Below are 25,774 nucleotides of genomic sequence, written 5' to 3' on the forward strand. Positions count from 1 at the left end.
CTAAACAGTGTTGAGCCTCTTTAGTAGTTTAATTTAAGACCCCCTGCTAATATCATGTCCTGTAGGTCTTTTTACATTACCAACACATGATTTTTTTCAGTAAGCCAATACAGTTAGGAAACTTTTTTATTAGCTTACCTAGTGATAGAAGTAGAAGAGGGCTAAAAAGTGCCTGTATTTCACCTACAGCCATACCACATTGGATAGGCCCAATCTCGTCTGTTCTTGGAAGCTAAGCAGTGTTGGGCCTGGTTAGTACTTGGGTGGGAGACCACATGGGAACACCAGGTGCTGTAGGTTTTTTCACATTACAGGCAAATTGTTTTTATTCTCTAGCTATTTAAATTGGAAACTTTTTCTTTTTATTGCCAGTACAGGCATTTGGAAGAGGTCAAACAGACACAATAGCCATCACCTAAAGACTTACCACACTGTTTAGGCCCAATTCCATCTGCTTTTGGCAGCTAAACAGTGTTGATCCTCTTTAGTAGTTTAATTTAAGACCCCCTGCTAATATCATGTCCTGTAGGTCGTTTTACATTACCAACACATGATTTTTTTCAGTAAGCCAATACAGTTAGGAAACTTTTTTATTAGCTTACCTGGTGATAGAAGTAGAAGAGGGCAAAAAAGTGCATGTATCTCACCTACAGCCATACCACATTGGATAGGCCCAATCTCGTCTGATCTTGGAAGCTAAGCAGTGTTGGGCCTGGTTAGTACTTGGGTGGGAGACCACATGGGAACACCAGGTGCTGTAGGTTTTTTCACATTACAGGCAAATTGTTTTTATTCTCTAGCTATTTAAATTGGAAACTTTTTCTTTTTATTGCCAGTACAGACATTTGGAAGAGGTCAAACAGACACAATAGCCATCACCTAAAGAATTACCACACTGTTTAGGCCCAATTCCAACTGCTTTTGGCAGCTAAACAGTGTTGAGCCTCTTTAGTAGTTTAATTTAAGACCCCCTGCTAATATCATGTCCTGTAGGTCTTTTTACATTACCAACACATGATTTTTTTCAGTAAGCCAATACAGTTAGGAAACTTTTTTATTACCTTACCTGGTGATAGAAGTAGAAGAGGGCAAAAAAGTGCCTGTATCTCAACTACAGCCATACCACATTGGATAGGCCCAATCTCGTCTGATCTTGGAAGCTAAGCAGTGTTGGGCCTGGTTAGTACTTGGGTGGGAGACCACATGGGAACACCAGGTGCTGTAGGTTTTTTCACATTACTGGCAAATTGTTTTTATTCTCTAGCTATTTAAATTGGAAACTTTTTCTTTTTATTGCCAGCACAGACATTTGGAAGAGGTCAAACAGACACAATAGCCATCACCTAAAGACTTACCACACTGTTTAGGCCCAATTCCAACTGCTTTTGGCAGCTAAACAGTGTTGGGCCTCTTTAGTAGTTTAATTTAAGACTCCCTGCTAATATCATGTCCTGTAGGTATTTTTACATTACCAACACATGATTTTTTTCAGTAAGCCAATACAGTTAGGAAACTTTTTTATTAGCTTACCTGGTGATAGAAGTAGAAGAGGGCAAAAAAGTGCCTGTATCTCACCTACAGCCATACCACATTGGATAGGCCCAATCTCGTCTGATCTTGGAAGCTAAGCAGTGTTGGGCCTGGTTAGTACTTGGGTGGGAGACCACATGGGAACACCAGGTGCTGTAGGTTTTTTCACATTACAGGCAAATTGTTTTTATTCTCTAGCTATTTAAATTGGAAACTTTTTCTTTTTATTGCCAGTACAGACATTTGGAAGAGGTCAAACAGACACAATAGCCATCACCTAAAGACTTACCACACTGTTTAGGCCCAATTCCAACTGCTTTTGGCAGCTAAACAGTGTTGAGCCTGTTTAGTAGTTTAATTTAAGACCCCCTGCTAATATCATGTCCTGTAGGTCTTTTTACATTACCAACACATGATTTTTTTCAGTAAGCCAATACAGTTAGGAAACTTTTTTATTAGCTTACCTGGTGATAGAAGTAGAAGAGGGCAAAAAAGTGAATTTAACTCACCTACAGCCATACCACATTGGATAGGCCCAATCTCGTCTGATCTTGGAAGCTAAGCAGTGTTGGGCCTGGTTAGTACTTGGGTGGGAGACCACATGGGAACACCAGGTGCTGTAGGTTTTTTCACATCACTGGCAAATTGTTTTTATTCTCTAGCTATTTATATTGGAAACTTTTTCATTTTATTGCCAGCACAGACATTTGGAAGAGGTCAAACAGACACAATAGCCATCACCTAAAGACTTACCACACTGTTTAGGCTCAATTCCAACTGCTTTTGGCAGCTAAACAGTGTTGAGCCTCTTTTGTAGTTTAATTTAAGACCCCCGGCTAATATCATGTCCTGTAGGTCTTTTTACATTACCAACACATGATTTTTTTCCGTAAGCCAATACAGTTAGGGAACTTTTGTATTAGCTTACCTGGTGATAGAAGTAGAAGAGGGCAAAAAAGTGCCTGTATCTCACCTACAGCCATACCACATTGGATAGGCCCAATCTCGTCTGATCTTGGAAGCTAAGCAGTGTTGGGCCTGGTTAGTACTTTGGTGGGAGACCACATGGGAACACCAGGTGCTGTAGGGTTTTTCACATTACAGGCAAATTGTTTTTATTCTCTAGCTATTTAAATTGGAAACTTTTTCTTTTTATTGCCAGTACAGACATTTGGAAGAGGTCAAACAGACACAATAGCCATCACATAAAGACTTACCACACTGTTTAGGCCCAATTCCAACTGCTTTTGGCAGCTAAACAGTGTTGAGCCTCTTTAGTAGTTTAATTTAAGACCCCCTGCTAATATCATGTCCTGTAGGTCTTTTTACATTACCAACACATGATTTTTTTCAGTAAGCCAATACAGTTAGGAAACTTTTTTATTAGCTTACCTGGTGATAGAAGTAGAAGAGGGCTAAAAAGTGCCTGTATTTCACCTACAGCCATACCACATTGGATAGGCCCAATCTCGTCTGTTCTTGGAAGCTAAGCAGTGTTGGGCCTGGTTAGTACTTGGGTGGGAGACCACATGGGAACACCAGGTGCTGTAGGTTTTTTCACATTACAGGCAAATTGTTTTTATTCTCTAGCTATTTAAATTGGAAACTTTTTCTTTTTATTGCCAGTACAGGCATTTGGAAGAGGTCAAACAGACACAATAGCCATCACCTAAAGACTTACCACACTGTTTAGGCCCAATTCCATCTGCTTTTGGCAGCTAAACAGTGTTGATCCTCTTTAGTAGTTTAATTTAAGACCCCCTGCTAATATCATGTCCTGTAGGTCGTTTTACATTACCAACACATGATTTTTTTCAGTAAGCCAATACAGTTAGGAAACTTTTTTATTAGCTTACCTGGTGATAGAAGTAGAAGAGGGCAAAAAAGTGCATGTATCTCACCTACAGCCATACCACATTGGAAAGGCCCAATCTTGTCTGATCTTGGAAGCTAAGCAGTGTTGGGCCTGGTTAGTACTTTGGTGGGAGACCACATGGGAACACCAGGTGCTGTAGGGTTTTTCACATTACAGGCAAATTGTTTTTATTCTCTAGCTATTTAAATTGGAAACTTTTTCTTTTTATTGCCAGTACAGACATTTGGAAGAGGTCAAACAGACACAATAGCCATCACATAAAGACTTACCACACTGTTTAGGCCCAATTCCAACTGCTTTTGGCAGCTAAACAGTGTTGAGCCTCTTTAGTAGTTTAATTTAAGACCCCCTGCTAATATCATGTCCTGTAGGTCTTTTTACATTACCAACACATGATTTTTTTCAGTAAGCCAATACAGTTAGGAAACTTTTTTATTAGCTTACCTGGTGATAGAAGTAGAAGAGGGCTAAAAAGTGCCTGTATTTCACCTACAGCCATACCACATTGGATAGGCCCAATCTCGTCTGTTCTTGGAAGCTAAGCAGTGTTGGGCCTGGTTAGTACTTGGGTGGGAGACCACATGGGAACACCAGGTGCTGTAGGTTTTTTCACATTACAGGCAAATTGTTTTTATTCTCTAGCTATTTAAATTGGAAACTTTTTCTTTTTATTGCCAGTACAGGCATTTGGAAGAGGTCAAACAGACACAATAGCCATCACCTAAAGACTTACCACACTGTTTAGGCCCAATTCCATCTGCTTTTGGCAGCTAAACAGTGTTGATCCTCTTTACTAGTTTAATTTAAGACCCCCTGCTAATATCATGTCCTGTAGGTCGTTTTACATTACCAACACATGATTTTTTTCAGTAAGCCAATACAGTTAGGAAACTTTTTTATTAGCTTACCTGGTGATAGAAGTAGAAGAGGGCAAAAAAGTGCATGTATCTCACCTACAGCCATACCACATTGGAAAAGCCCAATCTTGTCTGATCTTGGAAGCTAAGCAGTGTTGGGCCTGGTTAGTACTTGGGTGGGAGACCACATGGGAACACCAGGTGCTGTAGGTTTTTTCACATTACAGGCAAATTGTTTTTATTCTCTAGCTATTTAAATTGGAAACTTTTTCTTTTTATTGCCAGTACAGACATTTGGAAGAGGTCAAACAGACACAATAGCCATCACCTAAAGACTTACCACACTGTTTAGGCCCAATTCCAACTGCTTTTGGCAGCTAAACAGTGTTGAGCCTCTTTAGTAGTTTAATTTAAGACCCCCTGCTAATATCATGTAATGTAGGTCTTTTTACATTACCAACACATGATTTTTTTCAGTAAGCCAATACAGTTAGGAAACTTTTTTATTAGCTTACCTGGTGATAGAAGTAGAAGAGGGCAAAAAAGTGCCTGTATCTCACCTACAGCCATACCACATTGGATAGGCCCAATCTTGTCTGATCTTGGAAGCTAAGCAGTGTTGGGCCTGGTTAGTACTTGGGTGGGAGACCACATGGGAACACCAGGTGCTGTAGGTTTTTTGACATCACAGGCAAATTGTTTTTATTCTCTAGCTATTTAAATTGGAAACTTTTTCTTTTTATTGCCAGTACAGACATTTGGAAGAGGTCAAACAGACACAATAGCCATCTCCTAAAGACTTACCACACTGTTTAGGCCCAATTCCAACTGCTTTTGGCAGCTAAACAGTGTTGGGCCCCTTTAGTAGTTTAATTTAAGACTCCCTGCTAATATCATGTCCTGTAGGTCTTTTTACATTACCAACACATGATTTTTTTCAGTAAGCCAATACAGTTAGGAAACTTTTTTATTAGCTTACCTGGTGATAGAAGTAGAAGAGGGCAAAAAAGTGCCTGTATCTCACCTACAGCCATACCACATTGGATAGGCCCAATCTCGTCTGATCTTGGAAGCTAAGCAGTGTTGGGCCTGGTTAGTACTTGGGTGGGAGACCACATGGGAACACCAGGTGCTGTAGGTTTTTTCACATTACTGGCAAATTGTTTTTATTCTCTAGCTATTTAAATAGGAAACTTTATCTTTTTATTGCCAGCACAGACATTTGGAAGAGGTCAAACAGACACAATAGCCATCACCTAAAGACTTACCAAACTGTTTAGGCCCAATTCCAACTGCTTTTGGCAGCTAAACAGTGTTGAGCCTCTTTAGTAGTTTAATTTAAGACCCCCTGCTAATATCATGTCCTGTAGGTCTTTTTACATTACCAACACATGATTTTTTTCAGTAAGCCAATACAGTTAGGAAACTTTTTTATTAGCTTACCTGGTGATAGAAGTAGAAGAGGGCAAAAAAGTGCCTGTATCTCAACTACAGCCATACCACATTGGATAGGCCCAATCTCGTCTGAACTTGGAAGCTAAGCAGTATTGGGCCTGGTTAGTACTTGGGTGGGAGACCACATGGGAACACCAGGTGCTGTAGGTTTTTTCACATTACAGGCAAATTGTTTTTATTCTCTAGCTATTTAAATTGGAAACTTTTTCTTTTTATTGCCAGCACAGACATTTGGAAGAGGTCAAACAGACACAATAGCCATCACCTAAAGACTTACCACACTGTTTAGGCCCAATTCCAACTGCTTTTGGCAGCTAAACAGTGTTGGGCCTCTTTAGTAGTTTAATTTAAGACTCCCTGCTAATATCATGTCCTGTAGGTCTTTTTACATTACCAACACATGATTTTTTTCAGTAAGCCAATACAGTTAGGAAACTTTTTTATTAGCTTACCTGGTGATAGAAGTAGAAGAGGGCAAAAAAGTGCCTGTATCTCACCTACAGCCATACCACATTGGATAGGCCCAATCTCGTCTGATCTTGGAAGCTAAGCAGTGTTGGGCCTGGTTAGTACTTGGGTGGGAGACCACATGGGAACACCAGGTGCTGTAGGTTTTTTCACATTACAGGCAAATTGTTTTTATTCTCTAGCTATTTAAATTGGAAACTTTTTCTTTTTATTGCCAGTACAGACATTTGGAAGAGGTCAAACAGACACAATAGCCATCACCTAAAGAATTACCACACTGTTTAGGCCCAATTCCAACTGCTTTTGGCAGCTAAACAGTGTTGAGCCTCTTTAGTAGTTTAATTTAAGACCCCCTGCTAATATCATGTCCTGTAGGTCTTTTTACATTACCAACACATGATTTTTTTTAAGTAAGCCAATACAGTTAGGAAACTTTTTTATTAGCTTACCTGGTGATAGAAGTAGAAGAGGGCAAAAAAGTGCTTGTATCTCACCTACAGCCATACCACATTGGATAGGCCCAACCTCGTCTGATCTTGGAAGTTAAGCAGTGTTGGGCCTGGTTAGTACTTGGGTGGGAGACCACATGGGAACACCAGGTGCTGTAGGTTTTTTCACATTACTGGCAAATTGTTTTTATTCTCTAGCTATTTAGATTGGAAACTTTTTCTTTTTATTGCCAGCACAGACATTTGGAAGAGTTCAAACAGACACAATAGCCATCACCTAAAGACTTACCACACTGTTTAGGCCCAATTCCAACTGCTTTTGGCAGCTAAACAGTGTTGAGCCTCTTTAGTAGTTTAATTTAAGACCCCCTGCTAATATCATGTCCTGTAGGTCTTTTTACATTACCAACACATGATTTTTTTCAGTAAGCCAATACAGTTAGGAAACTTTTGTATTAGCTTACCTGGTGATAGAAGTAGAAGAGGGCAAAAAAGTACCTGTATCTCACCTACAGCCATACCACATTGGATAGGCCTGATCTTGGAAGCAAAGCAGTGTTGGGCCTGGATAGTACTTAGGTGGGAGACCACATGGGAACACCAGGTGCTGTAGGTTTTTTCACATTACTGGCAAATTGTTTTTATTCTCTAGATATTTAAATTGGAAACTTTTTCTTTTTATTGCCAGCACTGACATTTGGAAGAGGTAAAACAGACACAATATCCATCACCTAAAGACTTACCACACTGTTTAGGCCCAATTCCAACTGCTTTTGGCAGCTAAACAGTGTTGGGCCTCTTTAGTAGTTTAATTTAAGACTCCCTGCTAATATCATGTCCTGTAGGTCTTTTTACATTACCAACACATGATTTTTTTCAGTAAGCCAATACAGTTAGGAAACTTTTGTATTAGCTTACCTGGTGATAGAAGTAGAAGAGGGCAAAAAAGTACCTGTATCTCACCTACAGCCATACCACATTGGATAGGCCTGATCTTGGAAGCAAAGCAGTGTTGGGCCTGGATAGTACTTAGGTGGGAGACCACATGGGAACACCAGGTGCTGTAGGTTTTTTCACATTACTGGCAAATTGTTTTTATTCTCTAGATATTTAAATTGGAAACTTTTTCTTTTTATTGCCAGCACTGACATTTGGAAGAGGTAAAACAGACACAATATCCATCACCTAAAGACTTACCACACTGTTTAGGCCCAATTCCAACTGCTTTTGGCAGCTAAACAGTGTTGGGCCTCTTTAGTAGTTTAATTTAAGACTCCCTGCTAATATCATGTCCTGTAGGTCTTTTTACATTACCAACACATGATTTTTTTCAGTAAGCCAATACAGTTTTAAAACTTTTTTATTAGCTTACCTGGTGATAGAAGTAGAAGAGGGCAAAAAAGTGCCTGTATCTCACCTACAGCCATACCACATTGGATAGGCCCAATCTCGTCTGATCTTGGAAGCTAAGCAGTGTTGGGCCTGGTTAGTACTTGGGTGGGAGACCACATGGGAACACCAGGTGCTGTAGGTTTTTTCACATTACAGGCAAATTGTTTTTATTCTCTAGCTATTTAAATTGGAAACTTTTTCTTTTTATTGCCAGTACAGACATTTGGAAGAGGTCAAACAGACACAATAGCCATCACCTAAAGACTTACCACACTGTTTAGGCCCAATTCCAACTGCTTTTGGCAGCTAAACAGTGTTGAGCCTCTTTAGTAGTTTAATTTAAGACCCCCTGCTAATATAATGTCCTGTAGGTCTTTTTACATTACCAACACATGATTTTTTTCAGTAAGCCAATACAGTTAGGAAACTTTTGTATTAGCTTACCTAGTGATAGAAGTAGAAGAGGGCAAAAAAGTGCCTTTAACTCAGCTACAGCCATACCACATTGGATAGGCCCACTCTCGTCTGATCTTGGAAGCTAAGCAGTGTTGGGCCTGGTTAGTACTTGGGTGGGAGACCACATGGGAACACCAGGTGCTGTAGGTTTTTTCACATTACAGGCAAATTGTTTTTATTCTCTAGCTATTTAAATAGGAAACTTTATCTTTTTATTGCCAGCACAGACATTTGGAAGAGGTCAAACAGACACAATAGCCATCACCTAAAGACTTACCAAACTGTTTAGGCCCAATTCCAACTGCTTTTGGCAGCTAAACAGTGTTGAGCCTCTTTAGTAGTTTAATTTAAGACCCCCTGCTAATATAATGTCCTGTAGGTCTTTTTACATTACCAACACATGATTTTTTTCAGTAAGCCAATACAGTTAGGAAACTTTTTTATTAGCTTACCTGGTGATAGAAGTAGAAGAGGGCAAAAAAGTGCCTGGATCTCAACTACAGCCATACCACATTGGATAGGCCCAATCTCGTCTGAACTTGGAAGCTAAGCAGTGTTGGGCCTGGTTAGTACTTGGGTGGGAGACCACATGGGAACACCAGGTGCTGTAGGTTTTTTCACATTACTGGCAAATTAATTTTATTCTCTAGCTATTTAAATTGGAAACTTTTTCTTTTTATTGCCAGCACAGACATTTGGAAGAGGTCAAACAGACACAATAGCCATCACCTAAAGACTTACCACACTGTTTAGGCCCAATTCCAACTGCTTTTGGCAGCTAAACAGTGTTGAGCTGGTTTAGTAGTTTAATTTAAGACCCCCTGCTAATATCATGTCCTGTAGGTCTTTTTACATTACCAACACATGATTTTTTTCAGTAAGCCAATACAGTTAGGAAACTTTTTTATTAGCTTACCTGGTGATAGAAGTAGAAGAGGGCAAAAAAGTGCCTGTATCTCACCTACAGCCATACCACATTGGATAGGCCCAATCTCGTCTGATTTTGGAAGCTAAGCAGTGTTGGGCCTGGTTAGTACTTGGGTGGGAGACCACATGGGAACACCAGGTGCTGTAGGTTTTTTCACATTACAGGCAAATTGTTTTTATTCTCTAGCTATTTAAATTGGAAACTTTTTCTTTTTATTGCCAGTACAGACATTTGGAAGAGGTCAAACAGACACAATAGCCATCACCTAAAGACTTACCACACTGTTTAGGCCCAATTCCAACTGCTTTTGGCAGCTAAACAGTGTTGAGCCGCTTTAGTAGTTTAATTTAAGACCCCCTGCTAATATCATGTCCTGTAGGTCTTTTTACATTACCAACACATGATTTTTTTTAAGTAAGCCAATACAGTTAGGAAACTTTTTTATTAGCTTACCTGGTGATAGAAGTAGAAGAGGGCAAAAAAGTGCTTGTATCTCACCTACAGCCATACCACATTGGATAGGCCCAACCTCGTCTGATCTTGGAAGCTAAGCAGTGTTGGGCCTGGTTAGTACTTGGGTGGGAGACCACATGGGAACACCAGGTGCTGTAGGTTTTTTCACATTACTGGCAAATTGTTTTTATTCTCTAGCTATTTAGATTGGAAACTTTTTCTTTTTATTGCCAGCACAGACATTTGGAAGAGATCAAACTGACACAATAGCCATCACCTAAAGACTTACCACACTGTTTAGGCCCAATTCCAACTGCTTTTGGCAGCTAAACAGTGTTGAGCCTCTTTAGTAGTTTAATTTAAGACCCCCTGCTAATATCATGTCCTGTAGGTCTTTTTACATTACCAACACATGATTTTTTTCAGTAAGCCAATACAGTTAGGAAACTTTTTTATTAGCTTACCTGGTGATAGAAGTAGAAGAGGGCAAAAAAGTGAATTTAACTCACCTACAGCCATACCACATTGGATAGGCCCAATCTCGTCTGATCTTGGAAGCTAAGCAGTGTTGGGCCTGGTTAGTACTTGGGTGGGAGACCACATGGGAACACCAGGTGCTGTAGGTTTTTTCACATCACTGGCAAATTGTTTTTATTCTCTAGCTATTTATATTGGAAACTTTTTCATTTTATTGCCAGCACAGACATTTGGAAGAGGTCAAACAGACACAATAGCCATCAGCTAAAGACTTACCACACTGTTTAGGCTCAATTCCAACTGCTTTTGGCAGCTAAACAGTGTTGAGCCTCTTTTGTAGTTTAATTTAAGACCCCCTGCTAATATCATGTCCTGTAGGTCTTTTTACATTACCAACACATGATTTTTTTCCGTAAGCCAATACAGTTAGGGAACTTTTGTATTAGCTTACCTGGTGATAGAAGTAGAAGAGGGCAAAAAAGTGCCTGTATCTCACCTACAGCCATACCACATTGGATAGGCCCAATCTCGTCTGATCTTGGAAGCTAAGCAGTGTTGGGCCTGGTTAGTACTTTGGTGGGAGACCACATGGGAACACCAGGTGCTGTAGGGTTTTTCACATTACAGGCAAATTGTTTTTATTCTCTAGCTATTTAAATCTGAAACTTTTTCTTTTTATTGCCAGTACAGACATTTGGAAGAGGTCAAACAGACACAATAGCCATCACCTAAAGACTTACCACACTGTTTAGGCCCAATTCCAACTGCTTTTGGCAGCTAAACAGTGTTGAGCCTCTTTAGTAGTTTAATTTAAGACCCCCTGCTAATATCATGTCCTGTAGGTCTTTTTACATTACCAACACATGATTTTTTTCAGTAAGCCAATACAGTTAGGAAACTTTTTTATTAGCTTACCTGGTGATAGAAGTAGAAGAGGGCTAAAAAGTGCCTGTATTTCACCTACAGCCATACCACATTGGATAGGCCCAATCTCGTCTGTTCTTGGAAGCTAAGCAGTGTTGGGCCTGGTTAGTACTTGGGTGGGAGACCACATGGGAACACCAGGTGCTGTAGGTTTTTTCACATTACAGGCAAATTGTTTTTATTCTCTAGCTATTTAAATTGGAAACTTTTTCTTTTTATTGCCAGTACAGGCATTTGGAAGAGGTCAAACAGACACAATAGCCATCACCTAAAGACTTACCACACTGTTTAGGCCCAATTCCATCTGCTTTTGGCAGCTAAACAGTGTTGATCCTCTTTAGTAGTTTAATTTAAGACCCCCTGCTAATATCATGTCCTGTAGGTCGTTTTACATTACCAAAACATGATTTTTTTCAGTAAGCCAATACAGTTAGGAAACTTTTTTATTAGCTTACCTGGTGATAGAAGTAGAAGAGGGCAAAAAAGTGCATGTATCTCATCTACAGCCATACCACATTGGATAGGCCCAATCTCGTCTGATCTTGGAAGCTAAGCAGTGTTGGGCCTGGTTAGTACTTGGGTGGGAGACCACATGGGAACACCAGGTGCTGTAGGTTTTTTCACATTACAGGCAAATTGTTTTTATTCTCTAGCTATTTAAATTGGAAACTTTTTCTTTTTATTGCCAGTACAGACATTTGGAAGAGGTCAAACAGACACAATAGCCATCACCTAAAGACTTACCACACTGTTTAGGCCCAATTCCAACTGCTTTTGGCAGCTAAACAGTGTTGAGCCTCTTTAGTAGTTTAATTTAAGACCCCCTGCTAATATCATGTCCTGTAGGTCTTTTTACATTACCAACACATGATTTTTTTCAGTAAGCCAATACAGTTAGGAAACTTTTTTATTAGCTTACCTGGTGATAGAAGTAGAAGAGGGCAAAAAAGTGCTTGTATCTCACCTACAGCCATACCACATTGGATAGGCCCAATCTTGTCTGATCTTGGAAGCTAAGCAGTGTTGGGCCTGGTTAGTACTTGGGTGGGAGACCACATGGGAACACCAGGTGCTGTAGGTTTTTTGACATTACAGGCAAATTGTTTTTATTCTCTAGCTATTTAAATTGGAAACTTTTTCTTTTTATTGCCAGTACAGACATTTGGAAGAGGTCAAACAGACACAATAGCCATCTCCTAAAGACTTACCACACTGTTTAGGCCCAATTCCAACTACTTGTGGCAGCTAAACAGTGTTGAGCCTCTTTAGTAGTTTAATTTAAGACCCCCTGCTAATATCATGTCCTGTAGGTCTTTTTACATTACCAACACATGATTTTTTTCAGTAAGCCAATACAGTTAGGAAACTTTTTTATTAGCTTACCTGGTGATAGAAGTAGAAGAGGGCAAAAAAGTGCCTGTATCTCAACTACAGCCATACCACATTGGATAGGCCCAATCTCGTCTGAACTTGGAAGCTAAGCAGTGTTGGGCCTGGTTAGTACTTTGGTGGGAGACCACATGGGAACACCAGGTGCTGTCGGTTTTTTCACATTACAGGCAATTTTTTTTTTATTCTCTAGCTATTTAAATTGGAAACTTTTTATTTTTATTGCCAGTACAGACATTTGGAAGAGGTCAAACAGACACAATAGCCATCACCAAAAGACTTACCACACTGTTTAGGCCCAATTCCAACTGCTTTTGGCAGCTAAACAGTGTTGGGCCTCTTTAGTAGTTTAATTTAAGACTCCCTGCTAATATCATGTCCTGTAGGTCTTTTTACATTACCAACACATGATTTTTTTCAGTAAGCCAATACAGTTAGGAAACTTTTTTATTAGCTTACCTGGTGATAGAAGTAGAAGAGGGCAAAAAAGTGCCTGTATCTCACCTACAGCCATACCACATTGGATAGGCCCAACCTCGTCTGATCTTGGAAGTTAAGCAGTGTTGGGCCTGGTTAGTACTTGGGTGGGAGACCACATGGGAACACCAGGTGCTGTAGGTTTTTTCACATTACTGGCAAATTGTTTTTATTCTCTAGCTATTTAGATTGGAAACTTTTTCTTTTTATTGCCAGCACAGACATTTGGAAGAGTTCAAACAGACACAATAGCCATCACCTAAAGACTTACCACACTGTTTAGGCCCAATTCCAACTGCTTTTGGCAGCTAAACAGTGTTGAGCCTCTTTAGTAGTTTAATTTAAGACCCCCTGCTAATATCATGTCCTGTAGGTCTTTTTACATTACCAACACATGATTTTTTTCAGTAAGCCAATACAGTTAGGAAACTTTTGTATTAGCTTACCTGGTGATAGAAGTAGAAGAGGGCAAAAAAGTACCTGTATCTCACCTACAGCCATACCACATTGGATAGGCCTGATCTTGGAAGCAAAGCAGTGTTGGGCCTGGATAGTACTTGGGTGGGAGACCACATGGGAACACCAGGTGCTGTAGGTTTTTTCACATTACTGGCAAATTGTTTTTATTCTCTAGATATTTAAATTGGAAACTTTTTCTTTTTATTGCCAGCACTGACATTTGGAAGAGGTAAAAAAGACACAATATCCATCACCTAAAGACTTACCACACTGTTTAGGCCCAATTCCAACTGCTTTTGGCAGCTAAACAGTGTTGGGACTCTTTAGTAGTTTCATTTAAGTCTCCCTGCTAATATCATGTCCTGTAGGTCTTTTTACATTACCAACACATGATTTTTTTCAGTAAGCCAATACAGTTAGAAAACTTTTTTATTAGCTTACCTGGTGATAGAAGTAGAAGAGGGCAAAAAAGTGCCTGTATCTCACCTACAGCCATACCACATTGGATAGGCCCAATCTCGTCTGATCTTGGAAGCTAAGCAGTGTTGGGCCTGGTTAGTACTTGGGTGGGAGACCACATGGGAACACCAGGTGCTGTAGGTTTTTTCACATTACTGGCAAATTGTTTTTATTCTCTAGCTATTTAAATAGGAAACTTTATCTTTTTATTGCCAGCACAGACATTTGGAAGAGGTCAAACAGACACAATAGCCATCACCTAAAGACTTACCAAACTGTTTAGGCCCAATTCCAACTGCTTTTGGCAGCTAAACAGTGTTGAGCCTCTTTAGTAGTTTAATTTAAGACCCCCTGCTAATATAATGTCCTGTAGGTCTTTTTACATTACCAACACATGATTTTTTTCAGTAAGCCAATACAGTTAGGAAACTTTTTTATTAGCTTACCTGGTGATAGAAGTAGAAGAGGGCAAAAAAGTGCCTGTATCTCAACTACAGCCATACCACATTGGATAGGCCCAATCTCGTCTGAACTTGGAAGCTAAGCAGTGTTGGGCCTGGTTAGTACTTGGGTGGGAGACCACATGGGAACACCAGGTGCTGTAGGTTTTTTCACATTACTGGCAAATTAATTTTATTCTCTAGCTATTTAAATTGGAAACTTTTTCTTTTTATTGCCAGCACAGACATTTGGAAGAGGTCAAACAGACACAATAGCCATCACCTAAAGACTTACCACACTGTTTAGGCCCAATTCCAACTGCTTTTGGCAGCTAAACAGTGTTGGGCCTCTTTAGTAGTTTAATTTAAGACTCCCTGCTAATATCATGTCCTGTAGGTCTTTTTACATTACCAACACATGATTTTTTTCAGTAAGCCAATACAGTTAGGAAACTTTTTTATTAGCTTACCTGGTGATAAAAGTAGAAGAGGGCAAAAAAGTGCCTGTATCTCACCTACAGCCATACCACATTGGATAGGCCCAATCTCGTCTGATCTTGGAAGCTAAGCAGTGTTGGGCCTGGTTAGTACTTGGGTGGGAGACCACATGGGAACACCAGGTGCTCTAGGTTTTTTCACATTACAGGCAAATTGTTTTTATTCTCTAGCTATTTAAATTGGAAACTTTTTCTTTTTATTGCCAGTACAGACATTTGGAATAGGTCAAACAGACACAATAGCCATCACCTAAAGACTTACCACACTGTTTAGGCCCAATTCCAACTGCTTTTGGCAGCTAAACAGTGTTGAGCTGGTTTAGTAGTTTAATTTAAGACCCCCTGCTAATATCATGTCCTGTAGGTCTTTTTACATTACCAACACATGATTTTTTTCAGTAAGCCAATACAGTTAGGAAACTTTTTTATTAGCTTACCTGGTGATAGAAGTAGAAGAGGGCAAAAAAGTGCCTGTATCTCACCTACAGCCATACCACATTGGATAGGCCCAATCTCGTCTGATTTTGGAAGCAAAGCAGTGTTGGGCCTGGTTAGTACTTGGGTGGGAGACCACATGGGAACACCAGGTGCTGTAGGTTTTTTCACATTACAGGCAAATTGTTTTTATTCTCTAGCTATTTAAATTGGAAACTTTTTCTTTTTATTGCCAGTACAGACATTTGGAAGAGGTCAAACAGACACAATAGCCATCACCTAAAGACTTACCATACTGTTTAGGCCCAATTCCAAATGCTTTTGGCAGCTAAACAGTGTTGAGCCGCTTTAGTAGTTTAATTTAAGACCCCCTGCTAATATCATGTCCTGTAGGTCTTTTTACATTACCAACACATGATTTTTTTTAAGTAAGCCAATACAGTTAGGAAACTTTTTTATTAGCTTACCTGGTGATAGAAGTAGAAGAGGGCAAAAAAGTGCTTGTATCTCACCTACAGCCATACCACATTGGATAGGCCCAACCTCGTCTGATCTTGGAAGCTAAGCAGTGTTGGGCCTGGTTAGTACTTGGGTGGGAGACCACATGGGAACACCAGGTGCTGTAGGTTTTTTCACATTACTGGCAAATTGTTTTTATTCTCTAGCTATTTAGATTGGAAACTTTTTCTTTTTATTGCCAGCACAGACATTTGGAAGAGTTCAAACAGACACAATAGCCATCACCTAAAGACTTACCACACTGTTTAGGCCCAATTCCAACTGCTTTTGGCAGCTAAACAGTGTTGAGCCTCTTTAGTAGTTTAATTTAAGACCCCCTGCTAATATCATGTCCTGTAGGTCTTTTTACATTACCAACACATGATTTTTTTCAGTAAGCCAATACAGTTAGGAAACTTTTGTATTAGCTTACCTGGTGATAGAAGTAGAAGAGGGCTAAAAAGTACCTGTATCTCACCTACAGCCATACCACATTGGATAGGCCTGATCTTGGAAGCAAAGCAGTGTTGGGCCTAGATAGTACTTGGGTGGGAGACCACATGGGAACACCAGGTGCTGTAGGTTTTTTCACATTACTGGCAAATTGTTTTTATTCTCTAGATATTTAAATTGGAAACTTTTTCTTTTTATTGCCAGCACTGACATTTGGAAGAGGTAAAACAGACACAATATCCATCACCTAAAGACTTACCACACTGTTTAGGCCCAATTCCAACTGCTTTTGGCAGGTAAACAGTGTTGAGGCTATTTAGTAGTTTAATTTAAGACCCCCTGATAATATCATGTCCTGTAGGTCTTTTTACATTACCAACACATGATTTTTTTCAGTAAGCCAATACAGTTAGGTAACTTTTTTATAACTTACCTGGTGATAGAAGTAGAAGAGGGCAAAAAAGTGCCTGTATCTCACCTACAGCCATACCACATTGGATAGGCCCAATCTCGTCTGATCTTGGAAGCTAAGCAGTGTTGGGCCTGGTTAGTACTTGGGTGGGAGACCACATGGGAACACCAGGTGCTGTAGGTTTTTTCACATTACTGGCAAATTGTTTTTATTCTCTAGCTATTTAAATTGGAAACTTTTTCTTTTTATTGCCAGCACAGACATTTGGAAGAGGTCAAACAGACACAATAGCCATCACCTAAAGACTTACCACACTGTTTAGGCCCAATTCCAACTGCTTTTGGCAGCTAAACAGTGTTGAGCCTCTTTAGTAGTTTAATTTAAGACCCCCTGCTAATATCATGTCCTGTAGGTCTTTTTACATTACCAACACATGATTTTTTTCAGTAAGCCAATACAGTTAGGAAACTTTTGTATTAGCTTACCTGGTGATAGAAGTAGAAGAGGGCTAAAAAGTACCTGTATCTCACCTACAGCCATACCACATTGGATAGGCCTGATCTTGGAAGCAAAGCAGTGTTGGGCCTGGATAGTACTTGGGTGGGAGACCACATGGGAACACCAGGTGCTGTAGGTTTTTTCACATTACTGGCAAATTGTTTTTATTCTCTAGATATTTAAATTGGAAACTTTTTCTTTTTTCTGCCAGCACTGACATTTGGAAGAGGTAAAACAGACACAATATCCATCACCTAAAGACTTACCACACTGTTTAGGCCCAATTCCAACTGCTTTTGGCAGGTAAACAGTGTTGAGGCTATTTAGTAGTTTAATTTAAGACCCCCTGATAATATCATGTCCTGTAGGTCTTTTTACATTACCAACACATGATTTTTTTCAGTAAGCCAATACAGTTAGGTAACTTTTTTATAACTTACCTGGTGATAGAAGTAGAAGAGGGCAAAAAAGTGCCTGTATCTCACCTACAGCCATACCACATTGGATAGGCCCAATCTTGTCTGATCTTGGAAGCTAAGCAGTGTTGGGCCTGGTTAGTACTTGGGTGGGAGACCACATGGGAACACCAGGTGCTGTAGGTTTTTTCACATTACTGGCAAATTGTTTTTATTCTCTAGCTATTTAAATTGGAAACTTTTTCTTTTTATTGCCAGCACAGACATTTGGAAGAGGTCAAACAGACACAATAGCCATCACCTAAAGACTTACCACACTGTTTAGGCCCAATTCCAACTGCTTTTGGCAGCTAAACAGTGTTGAGCCTCTTTAGTAGTTTAATTTAAGACCCCCTGCTAATATCATGTCCTGTAGGTCTTTTTACATTACCAACACATGATTTTTTTCAGTAAGCCAATACAGTTAGGAAACTTTTGTATTAGCTTACGTGGTGATAGAAGTAGAAGAGGGCAAAAAAGTGCCTGTATCTCACCTACAGCCATACCACATTGGATAGGCCCAACCTTGTCTGATCTTGGAAGCTAAGCAGTGTTGGGCCTGGTTAGTACTTGGGTGGGAGACCACATGGGAACACCAGGTGCTGTAGGTTTTTTCACATTACTGGCAAATTGTTTTTATTCTCTTGCTATTTAGATTGGAAACTTTTTCTTTTTATTGCCAGCACAGACATTTGGAAGAGTTCAAACAGACACAATAGCCATTACCTAAAGACTTACCACACTGTTTAGGCCCAATTCCAACTGCTTTTGGCAGCTAAACAGTGTTGAGCCTCTTTAGTAGTTTAATTTAAGACCCCCTGCTAATATCATGTCCTGTAGGTCTTTTTACGTTACCAACACATGATTTTTTTCAGTAAGCCAATACAGTTAGGAAACTTTTTTATTAGCTTACCTGGTGATAGAAGTAGAAGAGGGCAAATAAGTGCCTGTATCTCACCTACAGCCATACCACATTGGATAGGCCCAATTTTGTCTGATCTTGGAAGCTAAGCAGTGTTGGGCCTGGATAGTACTTAGGTGGGAGACCACATGGGAACACCAGGTGCTGTAGGTTTTTTCACATTACTGGCAAATTGTTTTTATTCTCTAGCTATTTAAATTGGAAACTTTTTCTTTTAATTGCCAGCACAGACATTTGGAAGAGGTCAAACAGACACAACAGCCATCACCTAAAGACTTACCACACTGTTTAGGCACAATTCCAACTGCTTTTGGCAGCTAAACAGTGTTGAGCCTCTTTAGTAGTTTAATTTAAGACCCCCTGCTAATATCATGTCCTGTAGGTCTTTTTACATTACCAACACATGATTTTTTTTCAGTAAGCCAATACAGTTAGGAAACTTTTGTATTACCTTACCTGGTGATAGAAGTAGAAGAGGGCAAAAAAGTGCCTGTATCTCACCTACAGCCATACCACATTGGATAGGCCCAATCTTGTCTGATCTTGGAAGCTAAACAGTGTTGGGCCTGGTTAGTACTTGGGTGGGAGACCACATGGGAACACCAGGTGCTGTAGGTTTTTTCACATTACTGGCAAATTGTTTTTATTCTCTAACTATTTAAATTGGAAACTTTTTCTTTTTATTGCCAACACTGACATTTGGAAGAGGTAAAACAGACACAATATCCATCACCTAAAGACTTACCACATTGTTTAGGCCCAATTCCAACTGCTTTTGGCAGCTAAACAGTGTTGAGGCTCTTTAGCAGTTTAATTTAAGACCCCCTGCTAATATCATGTCCTGTAGGTCTTTTTACATTACCAACACATGATTTTTTTCAGTAAGCCAATACAGTTAGGTAACTTTTTTATTAGCTTACCTGGTGATAGAAGTAGAAGAGGGCAAAAAAGTGCCTGGATCTCACCTACAGCCATACCTCATTGGATAGGCCCAATCTCGTCTGATCTTGGAAGCTAAGCAGTGTTGGGCCTGGTTAGTACTTGGGTAGGAGACCACATGGGAACACCAGGTGCTGTAGGTTTTTTCACATTACTGGCAAATTGTTTTTATTCTCTAGCTATTTAAATTGGAAACTTTTTCTTTTTATTGCCAGCACTGACATTTGGAAGAGGTAAAACAGACACAATATCCATCACCTAAAGACTTACCACACTGTTTAGGCCCAATTCCAACTGCTTTTGGCAGCTAAACAGTGTTGAGCCTCTTTAGTAGTTTAATTTAAGACCCCCTGCTAATATCATGTCCTGTAGGTATTTTTACATTACCAACACATGATTTTTTTCAGTAAGCCAATACAGTTAGGAAACTTTTTTATTAGCTTACCTGGTGATAGAAGTAGAAGAGGGCAAAAAAGTGCCTGTATCTCACCTACAGCCATACCACATTGGATAGGCCCAATCTCATCTGATCTTATAAGCTAAGCAGTGTTGGGCCTGGCTAGTACTTGGATGGGAAATCCAGGTGCTGTAGGTTTTTTCACATTACTGGCAAATTGTTTTTATTCTCTAGCTATTTAAATTGGAAACTTTTTCTTTTTATTGCCAGCACTAACATTTGGAAGAGGTAAAACAAACACAATAGTCATCACCTAAAGACTTACCACACTGTTTAGGCCCAATTCCAACTGCTTTTGGCAGCTAAACAGTGTTGAGGCTCTTTAGTAGTTTAATTTAAGACCCCCTGCTAATATCATGTCCTGTAGGTCTTTTTACATTACCAACACATGATTTTTTTTAGTAAGCCAATACAGTTAGGAAACTTTTGTATTAGCTTACCTGGTGATAGAAGTAGAAGAGGGCAAAAAAGTGCCCGTATCTCCCCTACAGCCATACCACATTGGATAGGCCCAATCTCGTCTGATCTTGGAAGCTAAGCAATGTTGGGCCTGGTTAGTACTTGGGTGGGAGACCACATGGGAACACCAGGTGCTGTAGGTTTTTTCACATTACTGGCAAATTGTTTTTATTCTCTAGCTATTTAAATTGGAAACTTTTTCTTTTTATTGCCAGCACAGACATTTGGAAGAGGTCAAACAGACACAATAGCAATCACCTAAAGACTTACCACACTGTTTAGGCCCAATTCCAACTGCTTTTGGCAGCTAAACAGTGTTGAGCCTCTTTAGTAGTTTAATTTAAGACCCCCTGCTAATATCATGTCCTGTAGGTCTTTTTACATTACCAACACATGATTTTTTTCAGTAAGCCAATAAAGTTAGGAAACTTTTTTTATTAGCTTACCTGGTGATAGAAGTAGAAGAGGGCAAAAAAGTGCCTGTATCTCACCTACAGCCATACCACATTGGATAGGCCAAATATCATCTGATCTTATAAGCTAAGCAGTGTTGGGCCTGGTTAGTACTTGGGTGGGAGACCACATGGGAACACCAGGTGCTGTAGGTTTTTTCACATTACTGTCAAATTGTTTTTATTCTCTAGCTATTTAAATTGGAAACTTTTTCTTTTTATTGCCAGCACTAACATTTGGAAGAGGTAAAACAGACACAATAGCCATCACCTAAAGACTTACCAAACTGTTTAGGCCCAATTCCAACTGCTTTTGGCAGCTAAACAGTGTTGAGGCTCTTTAGTAGTTTAATTTAAGACCCCCTGCTAATATCATGTCCTGTAGGTCTTTTTACATTACCAACACATGTTTTTTTTCAGTAAGCCAATACAGTTAGGAAACTTTTTTATTAGCTTACCTGGTGATAGAAGTAGAAGAGGGCAAAAAAGTGCCTGTATTTCCCCTACAGCCATACCACATTGGATAGGCCCAATCTCGTCTGATCTTGGAAGCTAAGCAGTGTTGGGCCTGGTTAGTACTTGGGTGGGAGACCACATGGGAACACCAGGTGCTGTAGGTTTTTTCACATTACTGGAAAATTGTTTTTATTCTCTAGCTATTTAAATTGGAAACTTTTTTCTTTTTATTGCCAGCACAGACATTTGGAAGAGGTCAAACAGACACAATAGCCATCACCTAAAGACTTACCACACTGTTTAGGCCCAATTCCAACTGCTTTTGGCAGCTATAGAGTGTTGAGCCTCTTTAGTAGTTTAATTTAAGACCCCCTGCTAATATCATGTCCTGTAGGTCTTTTTACATTACCAACACATGATTTTTTTCAGTAAGCCAATACAGTTAGGAAACTTTTTTATTAGCCTACCTGGTGATAGAAGTAGAAGAGGGCAAAAAAGTGCATGTATCTCACCCATATCCATACCACATTGGATAGGCCCAATCTCGTCTCATCTTGGAAGCTAAGCAGTGTTGGGCCTGGTTAGTACTTGGGTGGGAGACCACATGGGAACACCAGGTGCTGTAGGTCTTTTCACATTACTGGCAAATTGTTTTTATTCTCTAGCTATTTAAATTGGAAACTTTTTCTTTTTATTGCCAGCACAGACATTTGGAAGAGGTCAAACAGACACAATAGCAATCACCTAAAGACTTACCACACTGTTTAGGCCCAATTCCAACTGCTTTTGGCAGCTAAACAGTGTTGAGCCTCTTTAGTAGTTTAATTTAAGACCCCCTGCTAATATCATGTCCTGTAGGTCTTTTTACATTACCAACACATGATTTTTTTCAGTAAGCCAATAAAGTTAGGAAACTTTTTTTATTAGCTTACCTGGTGATAGAAGTAGAAGAGGGCAAAAAAGTGCCTGTATCTCACCTACAGCCATTCCACATTGGATAGGCCAAATCTCATCTGATCTTATAAGCTAAGCAGTGTTGGGCCTGGTTAGTACTTGGGTGGGAGACCACATGGGAACACCAGGTGCTGTAGGTTTTTTCACATTACTGTCAAATTGTTTTTATTCTCTAGCTATTTAAGTTGGAAACTTTTTCTTTTTATTGCCAGCACTAACATTTGGAAGAGGTAAAACAGACACAATAGCCATCACCTAAAGACTTACCACACTGTTTAGGCCCAATTCCAACTGCTTTTGGCAGCTAAACAGTGTTGAGGCTCTTTAGTAGTTTAATTTAAGACCCTCTGCTAATATCATGTCCTGTAGGTCTTTTTACATTACCAACACATGATTTTTTTCAGTAAGCCAATACAGTTAGGAAACTTTTGTATTAGCTTACCTGGTGATAGAAGTAGAAGAGGGCAAAAAAGTGCCCGTATCTCCCCTACAGCCATACCACATTGGATAGGCCCAATCTCGTCTGATCTTGGAAGCTAAGCAATGTTGGGCCTGGTTAGTACTTGGGTGGGAGACCACATGGGAACACCAGGTGCTGTAGGTTTTTTCACATTACTGGCAAATTGTTTTTATTCTCTAGCTATTTAAATTGGAAACTTTTTCTTTTTATTGCCAGCACAGACATTTGGAAGAGGTCAAACAGACACAATAGCAATCACCTAAAGACTTACCACACTGTTTAGGCCCAATTCCAACTGCTTTTGGCAGCTAAACAGTGTTGAGCCTCTTTAGTAGTTTAATTTAAGACCCCCTGCTAATATCATGTCCTGTAGGTCTTTTTACATTACCAACACATGATTTTTTTCAGTAAGCCAATAAAGTTAGGAAACTTTTTTTATTAGCTTACCTGGTGATAGAAGTAGAAGAGGGCAAAAAAGTGCCTGTATCTCACCTACAGCCATACCACATTGGATAGGCCAAATCTCATCTGATCTTATAAGCTAAGCAGTGTTGGGCCTGGTTAGTACTTGGGTGGGAGACCACATGGGAACACCAGGTGCTGTAGGTTTTTTCACATTACTGTCAAATTGTTTTTATTCTCTAGCTATTTAAATTGGAAACTTTTTCTTTTTATTGCCAGCACTAACATTTGGAAGAGGTAAAACAGACACAATAGCCATCACCTAAAGACTTACCACACTGTTTAGGCCCAATTCCAACTGCTTTTGGCAGCTAAACAGTGTTGAGGCTCTTTAGTAGTTTAATTTAAGACCCCCTGCTAATATCATGTCCTGTAGGTCTTTTTACATTACCAACACATGTTTTTTTTCAGTAAGCCAATACAGTTAGGAAACTTTTTTATTAGCTTACCTGGTGATAGAAGTAGAAGAGGGCAAAAAAGTGCCTGTATTTCCCCTACAGCCATACCACATTGGATAGGCCCAATCTCGTCTGATCTTGGAAGCTAAGCAGTGTTGGGCCTGGTTAGTACTTGGGTGGGAGACCACATGGGAACACCAGGTGCTGTAGGTTTTTTCACATTACTGGAAAATTGTTTTTATTCTCTAGCTATTTAAATTGGAAACTTTTTTCTTTTTATTGCCAGCACAGACATTTGGAAGAGGTCAAACAGACACAATAGCCATCACCTAAAGACTTACCACACTGTTTAGGCCCAATTCCAACTGCTTTTGGCAGCTATAGAGTGTTGAGCCTCTTTAGTAGTTTAATTTAAGACCCCCTGCTAATATCATGTCCTGTAGGTCTTTTTACATTACCAACACATGATTTTTTTCAGTAAGCCAATACAGTTAGGAAACTTTTTTATTAGCCTACCTGGTGATAGAAGTAGAAGAGGGCAAAAAAGTGCATGTATCTCACCCATATCCATACCACATTGGATAGGCCCAATCTCGTCTCATCTTGGAAGCTAAGCAGTGTTGGGCCTGGTTAGTACTTGGGTGGGAGACCACATGGGAACACCAGGTGCTGTAGGTTTTTTCACATTACTGGCAAATTGTTTTTATTCTCTAGCTATTTAACCCCTTCCCGACATTTGACCTACATGGTCATGGTCGGGATGTACTTCCCGACACATGGCATAAATGTACGTCATGCATTTAAAGTGTCACCGCCTCTATAGACGCGGTGACAGAGGGGAGATGGCTGCTGTCCCCCCCCATCGGCGATCGCTGCGATTGGCTGTTCAAATGTGAACAACCAATTGCAGCGTTTTCTGTGTACCGGCGAATAACGGCGCTCGTTGACACAGGGATCGGTGGTGATTGGTGCTGTTAAGTACAGCACCAATCACCACCGGGTGTAAAGGGGTCACTGGTGGTCACCCCACCTCACCCCACCTGCCCCCAAGGCTGTGATTGGTCCGTCCGACCGACGGACCAATCACAGCCATTGCACCTCAGTGAAAGTAACGGAGACCGCCCTGCCGCCGCCATTCCGGTCAGGAACAGCGTGCAGAGCGGTCTCCGTGCCCATCTGTCCCCCTATCTGACCTATCTGACCTCGATCAGCGTTGGTGGTGTGGTGGCATCCGTGCTGCCTGCTGCCTGCTTCTGCTGCTGCAGCATCATAGTAAAATATAATTTTGTCTCTCCTGCCCCCTGTGGCTGATTGCAGTGCAGACGGGCTTAACCCTCTGCACTGCTTTTTTTCCTGCCCCCCATTTGTGCTGATCAGTATTAACTGTCCCCCTATCTGACCTATCTGACCTCGATCAGCGTTGGTGGTGTGGTGGCATCCATGCTGCCTGCTGCCTGCTTCTGCTGCTGCAGCATCATAGTAAAATATAATTCTGTCTCTCCTGCCCCCTGTGGCTGATTGCAGTGCAGACGGGCTTAACCCTCTGCACTGCTTTTTTTCCTGCCCCCCATTTGTGCTGATCAGTATTAACTGCCCCCCTATGTGACCTATCTGACCTCGATCAGCGTTGGTGGTGTGGTGGCATCCGTGCTGCCTGCTGCCTGCTTCTGCTGCTGCAGCATCATAGTAAAATATAATTTTGTCTCTCCTGCCCCCTGTGGCTGATTGCAGTGCAGACGGGCTTAACCCTCTGCATTGCTTTTTTTCCTGCCCCCCATTTGTGCTGATCAGTATTAACTGATCAGCAACTTTTTTGGGGTGCAGGTTTTTTTTTTTATATATACCCCGCCTGCTGCCCCTCACTGCTAATCAGTGTTGCATCACTGATCAGCATTTTTTTTTTTTTTTAGGGTGCTGTGGGGTCTTTTTTTTAATTTTTTTTTTACACCCACGGTGATTTTGTGGGTGTCCTGTGGCCGCTGAGCGCTGATCAGTGACGTACATCACTGATCAGCATTTTTGGCACAGGGTTGATCTAATTTTTTTTTTGGATCAAATTCCTGTTGCCTTTGACTGAT

At 40.3% G+C, this 25,774-nt stretch overlaps 41 non-coding genes and 12 pseudogenes across 41 annotated transcripts; all 53 read left to right on the forward strand.

Annotated features, from left to right (window-relative positions):
* The first annotated feature begins 181 nt into the window (after nt 1-181).
* Nucleotides 182-300, forward strand: LOC146052475 (5S ribosomal RNA). Its single transcript, XR_014467470.1, has one exon. It is a non-coding gene; the product is annotated as a 5S ribosomal RNA (ribosomal RNA).
* Nucleotides 301-645: 345 nt separating this feature from the next.
* On the forward strand, nt 646-764 carry LOC146052304 (5S ribosomal RNA). Its single transcript, XR_014467315.1, has one exon. It is a non-coding gene; the product is annotated as a 5S ribosomal RNA (ribosomal RNA).
* Nucleotides 765-1,109: 345 nt separating this feature from the next.
* On the forward strand, nt 1,110-1,228 carry LOC146052432 (5S ribosomal RNA). Its single transcript, XR_014467431.1, has one exon. It is a non-coding gene; the product is annotated as a 5S ribosomal RNA (ribosomal RNA).
* A 345-nt stretch (nt 1,229-1,573) lies between these two features.
* Nucleotides 1,574-1,692, forward strand: LOC146052306 (5S ribosomal RNA). Its single transcript, XR_014467317.1, has one exon. It is a non-coding gene; the product is annotated as a 5S ribosomal RNA (ribosomal RNA).
* A 345-nt stretch (nt 1,693-2,037) lies between these two features.
* Nucleotides 2,038-2,156, forward strand: LOC146052307 (5S ribosomal RNA). The gene has a single exon (XR_014467318.1). It is a non-coding gene; the product is annotated as a 5S ribosomal RNA (ribosomal RNA).
* A 345-nt stretch (nt 2,157-2,501) lies between these two features.
* Nucleotides 2,502-2,620, forward strand: LOC146052490 (5S ribosomal RNA). Its single transcript, XR_014467483.1, has one exon. It is a non-coding gene; the product is annotated as a 5S ribosomal RNA (ribosomal RNA).
* A 345-nt stretch (nt 2,621-2,965) lies between these two features.
* Nucleotides 2,966-3,084, forward strand: LOC146052476 (5S ribosomal RNA). Its single transcript, XR_014467471.1, has one exon. It is a non-coding gene; the product is annotated as a 5S ribosomal RNA (ribosomal RNA).
* Nucleotides 3,085-3,429: 345 nt separating this feature from the next.
* Nucleotides 3,430-3,548, forward strand: LOC146052598 (5S ribosomal RNA). The gene has a single exon (XR_014467582.1). It is a non-coding gene; the product is annotated as a 5S ribosomal RNA (ribosomal RNA).
* Nucleotides 3,549-3,893: 345 nt separating this feature from the next.
* On the forward strand, nt 3,894-4,012 carry LOC146052477 (5S ribosomal RNA). The gene has a single exon (XR_014467472.1). It is a non-coding gene; the product is annotated as a 5S ribosomal RNA (ribosomal RNA).
* A 345-nt stretch (nt 4,013-4,357) lies between these two features.
* Nucleotides 4,358-4,476, forward strand: LOC146052353 (5S ribosomal RNA). Its single transcript, XR_014467359.1, has one exon. It is a non-coding gene; the product is annotated as a 5S ribosomal RNA (ribosomal RNA).
* Nucleotides 4,477-4,821: 345 nt separating this feature from the next.
* On the forward strand, nt 4,822-4,940 carry LOC146052520 (5S ribosomal RNA). The gene has a single exon (XR_014467511.1). It is a non-coding gene; the product is annotated as a 5S ribosomal RNA (ribosomal RNA).
* Nucleotides 4,941-5,285: 345 nt separating this feature from the next.
* On the forward strand, nt 5,286-5,404 carry LOC146052308 (5S ribosomal RNA). Its single transcript, XR_014467319.1, has one exon. It is a non-coding gene; the product is annotated as a 5S ribosomal RNA (ribosomal RNA).
* A 345-nt stretch (nt 5,405-5,749) lies between these two features.
* On the forward strand, nt 5,750-5,868 carry LOC146052572 (5S ribosomal RNA). Its single transcript, XR_014467558.1, has one exon. It is a non-coding gene; the product is annotated as a 5S ribosomal RNA (ribosomal RNA).
* Nucleotides 5,869-6,213: 345 nt separating this feature from the next.
* On the forward strand, nt 6,214-6,332 carry LOC146052309 (5S ribosomal RNA). The gene has a single exon (XR_014467320.1). It is a non-coding gene; the product is annotated as a 5S ribosomal RNA (ribosomal RNA).
* Nucleotides 6,333-6,678: 346 nt separating this feature from the next.
* On the forward strand, nt 6,679-6,797 carry LOC146052408 (5S ribosomal RNA). Its single transcript, XR_014467409.1, has one exon. It is a non-coding gene; the product is annotated as a 5S ribosomal RNA (ribosomal RNA).
* Nucleotides 6,798-7,142: 345 nt separating this feature from the next.
* Nucleotides 7,143-7,251, forward strand: LOC146052182 (5S ribosomal RNA; annotated as a pseudogene).
* A 345-nt stretch (nt 7,252-7,596) lies between these two features.
* Nucleotides 7,597-7,705, forward strand: LOC146052183 (5S ribosomal RNA; annotated as a pseudogene).
* Nucleotides 7,706-8,050: 345 nt separating this feature from the next.
* On the forward strand, nt 8,051-8,169 carry LOC146052310 (5S ribosomal RNA). Its single transcript, XR_014467321.1, has one exon. It is a non-coding gene; the product is annotated as a 5S ribosomal RNA (ribosomal RNA).
* A 345-nt stretch (nt 8,170-8,514) lies between these two features.
* Nucleotides 8,515-8,633, forward strand: LOC146052646 (5S ribosomal RNA; annotated as a pseudogene).
* Nucleotides 8,634-8,978: 345 nt separating this feature from the next.
* LOC146052347 (5S ribosomal RNA) lies at nt 8,979-9,097 on the forward strand. The gene has a single exon (XR_014467353.1). It is a non-coding gene; the product is annotated as a 5S ribosomal RNA (ribosomal RNA).
* A 345-nt stretch (nt 9,098-9,442) lies between these two features.
* On the forward strand, nt 9,443-9,561 carry LOC146052448 (5S ribosomal RNA). Its single transcript, XR_014467445.1, has one exon. It is a non-coding gene; the product is annotated as a 5S ribosomal RNA (ribosomal RNA).
* Nucleotides 9,562-9,907: 346 nt separating this feature from the next.
* On the forward strand, nt 9,908-10,026 carry LOC146052492 (5S ribosomal RNA). The gene has a single exon (XR_014467485.1). It is a non-coding gene; the product is annotated as a 5S ribosomal RNA (ribosomal RNA).
* A 345-nt stretch (nt 10,027-10,371) lies between these two features.
* On the forward strand, nt 10,372-10,490 carry LOC146052313 (5S ribosomal RNA). Its single transcript, XR_014467323.1, has one exon. It is a non-coding gene; the product is annotated as a 5S ribosomal RNA (ribosomal RNA).
* Nucleotides 10,491-10,835: 345 nt separating this feature from the next.
* Nucleotides 10,836-10,954, forward strand: LOC146052491 (5S ribosomal RNA). The gene has a single exon (XR_014467484.1). It is a non-coding gene; the product is annotated as a 5S ribosomal RNA (ribosomal RNA).
* Nucleotides 10,955-11,299: 345 nt separating this feature from the next.
* Nucleotides 11,300-11,418, forward strand: LOC146052479 (5S ribosomal RNA). Its single transcript, XR_014467473.1, has one exon. It is a non-coding gene; the product is annotated as a 5S ribosomal RNA (ribosomal RNA).
* A 345-nt stretch (nt 11,419-11,763) lies between these two features.
* LOC146052332 (5S ribosomal RNA) lies at nt 11,764-11,882 on the forward strand. The gene has a single exon (XR_014467341.1). It is a non-coding gene; the product is annotated as a 5S ribosomal RNA (ribosomal RNA).
* A 345-nt stretch (nt 11,883-12,227) lies between these two features.
* LOC146052521 (5S ribosomal RNA) lies at nt 12,228-12,346 on the forward strand. The gene has a single exon (XR_014467512.1). It is a non-coding gene; the product is annotated as a 5S ribosomal RNA (ribosomal RNA).
* A 345-nt stretch (nt 12,347-12,691) lies between these two features.
* LOC146052578 (5S ribosomal RNA) lies at nt 12,692-12,810 on the forward strand. Its single transcript, XR_014467563.1, has one exon. It is a non-coding gene; the product is annotated as a 5S ribosomal RNA (ribosomal RNA).
* Nucleotides 12,811-13,156: 346 nt separating this feature from the next.
* On the forward strand, nt 13,157-13,275 carry LOC146052410 (5S ribosomal RNA). The gene has a single exon (XR_014467411.1). It is a non-coding gene; the product is annotated as a 5S ribosomal RNA (ribosomal RNA).
* A 345-nt stretch (nt 13,276-13,620) lies between these two features.
* LOC146052179 (5S ribosomal RNA) lies at nt 13,621-13,729 on the forward strand (annotated as a pseudogene).
* Nucleotides 13,730-14,074: 345 nt separating this feature from the next.
* On the forward strand, nt 14,075-14,193 carry LOC146052314 (5S ribosomal RNA). The gene has a single exon (XR_014467324.1). It is a non-coding gene; the product is annotated as a 5S ribosomal RNA (ribosomal RNA).
* A 345-nt stretch (nt 14,194-14,538) lies between these two features.
* Nucleotides 14,539-14,657, forward strand: LOC146052348 (5S ribosomal RNA). Its single transcript, XR_014467354.1, has one exon. It is a non-coding gene; the product is annotated as a 5S ribosomal RNA (ribosomal RNA).
* A 345-nt stretch (nt 14,658-15,002) lies between these two features.
* On the forward strand, nt 15,003-15,121 carry LOC146052589 (5S ribosomal RNA). The gene has a single exon (XR_014467573.1). It is a non-coding gene; the product is annotated as a 5S ribosomal RNA (ribosomal RNA).
* A 345-nt stretch (nt 15,122-15,466) lies between these two features.
* On the forward strand, nt 15,467-15,585 carry LOC146052580 (5S ribosomal RNA). The gene has a single exon (XR_014467565.1). It is a non-coding gene; the product is annotated as a 5S ribosomal RNA (ribosomal RNA).
* A 346-nt stretch (nt 15,586-15,931) lies between these two features.
* On the forward strand, nt 15,932-16,050 carry LOC146052493 (5S ribosomal RNA). Its single transcript, XR_014467486.1, has one exon. It is a non-coding gene; the product is annotated as a 5S ribosomal RNA (ribosomal RNA).
* A 345-nt stretch (nt 16,051-16,395) lies between these two features.
* On the forward strand, nt 16,396-16,504 carry LOC146052184 (5S ribosomal RNA; annotated as a pseudogene).
* Nucleotides 16,505-16,848: 344 nt separating this feature from the next.
* On the forward strand, nt 16,849-16,967 carry LOC146052315 (5S ribosomal RNA). Its single transcript, XR_014467325.1, has one exon. It is a non-coding gene; the product is annotated as a 5S ribosomal RNA (ribosomal RNA).
* Nucleotides 16,968-17,312: 345 nt separating this feature from the next.
* Nucleotides 17,313-17,421, forward strand: LOC146052181 (5S ribosomal RNA; annotated as a pseudogene).
* A 344-nt stretch (nt 17,422-17,765) lies between these two features.
* Nucleotides 17,766-17,884, forward strand: LOC146052523 (5S ribosomal RNA). The gene has a single exon (XR_014467513.1). It is a non-coding gene; the product is annotated as a 5S ribosomal RNA (ribosomal RNA).
* Nucleotides 17,885-18,229: 345 nt separating this feature from the next.
* LOC146052634 (5S ribosomal RNA) lies at nt 18,230-18,348 on the forward strand. Its single transcript, XR_014467613.1, has one exon. It is a non-coding gene; the product is annotated as a 5S ribosomal RNA (ribosomal RNA).
* A 345-nt stretch (nt 18,349-18,693) lies between these two features.
* On the forward strand, nt 18,694-18,812 carry LOC146052636 (5S ribosomal RNA; annotated as a pseudogene).
* Nucleotides 18,813-19,158: 346 nt separating this feature from the next.
* On the forward strand, nt 19,159-19,277 carry LOC146052570 (5S ribosomal RNA). The gene has a single exon (XR_014467556.1). It is a non-coding gene; the product is annotated as a 5S ribosomal RNA (ribosomal RNA).
* A 345-nt stretch (nt 19,278-19,622) lies between these two features.
* Nucleotides 19,623-19,741, forward strand: LOC146052548 (5S ribosomal RNA). Its single transcript, XR_014467536.1, has one exon. It is a non-coding gene; the product is annotated as a 5S ribosomal RNA (ribosomal RNA).
* A 345-nt stretch (nt 19,742-20,086) lies between these two features.
* Nucleotides 20,087-20,193, forward strand: LOC146052185 (5S ribosomal RNA; annotated as a pseudogene).
* A 345-nt stretch (nt 20,194-20,538) lies between these two features.
* LOC146052342 (5S ribosomal RNA) lies at nt 20,539-20,657 on the forward strand. Its single transcript, XR_014467350.1, has one exon. It is a non-coding gene; the product is annotated as a 5S ribosomal RNA (ribosomal RNA).
* Nucleotides 20,658-21,003: 346 nt separating this feature from the next.
* On the forward strand, nt 21,004-21,122 carry LOC146052713 (5S ribosomal RNA; annotated as a pseudogene).
* A 345-nt stretch (nt 21,123-21,467) lies between these two features.
* On the forward strand, nt 21,468-21,586 carry LOC146052436 (5S ribosomal RNA). The gene has a single exon (XR_014467434.1). It is a non-coding gene; the product is annotated as a 5S ribosomal RNA (ribosomal RNA).
* Nucleotides 21,587-21,932: 346 nt separating this feature from the next.
* On the forward strand, nt 21,933-22,051 carry LOC146052720 (5S ribosomal RNA; annotated as a pseudogene).
* A 346-nt stretch (nt 22,052-22,397) lies between these two features.
* Nucleotides 22,398-22,516, forward strand: LOC146052675 (5S ribosomal RNA; annotated as a pseudogene).
* A 345-nt stretch (nt 22,517-22,861) lies between these two features.
* Nucleotides 22,862-22,980, forward strand: LOC146052343 (5S ribosomal RNA). Its single transcript, XR_014467351.1, has one exon. It is a non-coding gene; the product is annotated as a 5S ribosomal RNA (ribosomal RNA).
* A 346-nt stretch (nt 22,981-23,326) lies between these two features.
* Nucleotides 23,327-23,445, forward strand: LOC146052635 (5S ribosomal RNA). Its single transcript, XR_014467614.1, has one exon. It is a non-coding gene; the product is annotated as a 5S ribosomal RNA (ribosomal RNA).
* A 345-nt stretch (nt 23,446-23,790) lies between these two features.
* LOC146052437 (5S ribosomal RNA) lies at nt 23,791-23,909 on the forward strand. The gene has a single exon (XR_014467435.1). It is a non-coding gene; the product is annotated as a 5S ribosomal RNA (ribosomal RNA).
* Nucleotides 23,910-24,255: 346 nt separating this feature from the next.
* On the forward strand, nt 24,256-24,374 carry LOC146052722 (5S ribosomal RNA; annotated as a pseudogene).
* Nucleotides 24,375-25,774: the final 1,400 nt, after the last annotated feature.

This window comes from Crinia signifera, unplaced genomic scaffold (assembly GCF_055691185.1).
Source record: "Crinia signifera unplaced genomic scaffold, ASM5569118v1 HAP2_SCAFFOLD_111, whole genome shotgun sequence".
NCBI classification, from domain to species: domain Eukaryota; kingdom Metazoa; phylum Chordata; class Amphibia; order Anura; family Myobatrachidae; genus Crinia; species Crinia signifera.